This window comes from Ambystoma mexicanum, chromosome 3q (assembly GCF_040938575.1).
Source record: "Ambystoma mexicanum isolate Mex_15411 chromosome 3q, UKY_AmexF1_1, whole genome shotgun sequence".
NCBI classification, from domain to species: Eukaryota; Metazoa; Chordata; class Amphibia; order Caudata; family Ambystomatidae; genus Ambystoma; species Ambystoma mexicanum.
Window position 1 is genome coordinate 495,617,571 of NC_090926.1, and position 2,050 is coordinate 495,619,620.

The following is a 2,050-nucleotide window of genomic DNA, read 5'->3' on the forward strand; positions in this document are numbered from 1 at the left end:
ATTTCAGACTTGGGGCCATCAATCAGTAGATCTCTTTGCCAGCCAACACCACACTCAATGTCCTCTATTTGCATCAAAGCAAGGTCAGGGTCTTCAGTCCCTGGGAGATGCTCTATACCTGGATTGTGAAAAATATATAATTGCAGGCTAAAGTCCCAATGCGTGCGCTCTACCCGTCCCAAAACTATAAAGTATAGAGTTAAGCTGCGCTGCTGTGGTCAATACTGTGTATGCCTACTATTACACAGTAAAAATGAAACGGTAAACAGAAATGGCCCGCAGTTTGCGCTTCTCTTAATAATTACTGTAACTTAATGTTATTCTGTTTGAAGAATGTATCTAGATATGAAACAATCAAAAAGGTCCATGTGTTAATATGATTTATTAACACTTTATATCAGCCGACACGTGTTTCGACTAAGCGTCGTTTTCAAGGCAGACAATTTTATAACAGGAAATGATATGAATCATATTATTATGATCATGTTTCAGTAAATAATAAAAGTAAAATAAAAAATGAAGATAAAATATAGAATGCGTATACATAAAATAAAGAAAAACATGAATATTGTTACAAATGAAAAGTGATGGTAGACAGATGAATAATATGGTTAACATACCCAATTTGTGGAGATCAGTATGTTCAAAATAGCAAAGGAGCAAAGAGAGAAGAAAGCAAAACAATATGTTACTATGTTCATTGTTGATTTGGTATAAATAATTAATGAAATATTTAGTTTAACACATTGATCATGCATTATTCATGCACGTGCAATACCCCAGACCAGCACCATTTAAATCTCTCTCTTCCACCCAGATATAGTAAGTGTATTAGTAACATATGCGGTTAATTATTCCACTATTAAAGAGTACGGATTGCCAATACTTTGATGTTATTGCTGCGAGAAAGTCTCACCTATTTTTTTGCTATTCGTAATGTAGGTAAGATCCAACTAATTATCAGTCACAAATAGTTCTTGGTATATTAATGTTCACGACAAGTCTTTGTTTCAGTGAATAATCTGTGAGCACAGAGATGAACAAACTATAATCAGTATTATGGTGCAGATAAATTATAATGCTCTCTTACTATGTAGTCCCATCGTGTGCACGCTTACCCTCTGCATTATCGAAGTTGGTTAAGTAGCTTTAAATTTTGCATGAGCGTTCCAAGTTCATGTATCTATATACGCTTCTTTATGCTCAATCCATAGTGAGTCTCCTAAAATTTAAATATGAAGCTGTCCGTTAATGATTGAATAATTCATAATTGGCGCCTGAAATAATCCTGAAATATATTTATAGTGCGCACCTACCGCATATGAGATCAATCCCCACCCGTCATAGTATCTCGATGTCTAAGATGCGTCCGCTGGTCGCGGCTGTTTAAATAACATGTGCTTAATGGAGAAACTATACCGGAAAAGGTAGATTGTGAGAGCGCATGCGTCTAAACGTACGCTAGTCGCGCGCGCGCATGCCCAGAGCATTAGTATAGTGTTCCTAAGGTGCGCAAGTACCCATTATTTAAGAGTCAGTGTTACAATTGTGCGCAGGAGCGCATCTCATTACTAATGAGAATCGGATATATAACTATGGGTGTTATATTATGAAATAAGTCATTAACAGCTTAAGCCCGAACAATTGTAATAAATATCGGAATATTGTATATGGAAAGATCCATGAACACAATGAATATATTCATTATTTCTGGTGCCAGGTCGTTGAGTGTGCTGCCCGAACATGAAAATGCACGATTCACATTGAATAAAATCGTTTTTCATTTGTGTATTGTTGGAGTTGATTTTGCAATATTAATGAATGTTCTGACTCTACTATTAACAGCTCATTGGTAGACAATAGCAAAAATTGCGCATCAATATTTGATATTGAATGGGCAGCTTCATATTTAAATTTTAGGAGACTCACTATGGATTGAGCATAAACAAGCGTAAATAGATACATGAACTTGGAACGCTCATGCAAAATTTAAAGCTACTTAACCAACTTCGATAATGTAGAGGGTAAGCGTGCACACGATGGGACTACA

At 35.9% G+C, this 2,050-nt stretch overlaps 1 long non-coding RNA gene across 1 annotated transcript; it reads right to left on the reverse strand.

Moving 5' to 3' along the window:
• Positions 1 to 363: 363 nt before the first annotated feature.
• On the reverse strand, positions 364 to 1,415 carry LOC138581886 (uncharacterized). The gene is made up of 4 exons (XR_011304843.1): positions 1,317 to 1,415; positions 1,119 to 1,222; positions 917 to 1,022; positions 364 to 417 (listed from the first exon to the last, which is right to left on the reverse strand). It is a non-coding gene; the product is annotated as an uncharacterized lncRNA (long non-coding RNA).
• Between the last annotated feature and the right edge of the window lie 635 nt (positions 1,416 to 2,050).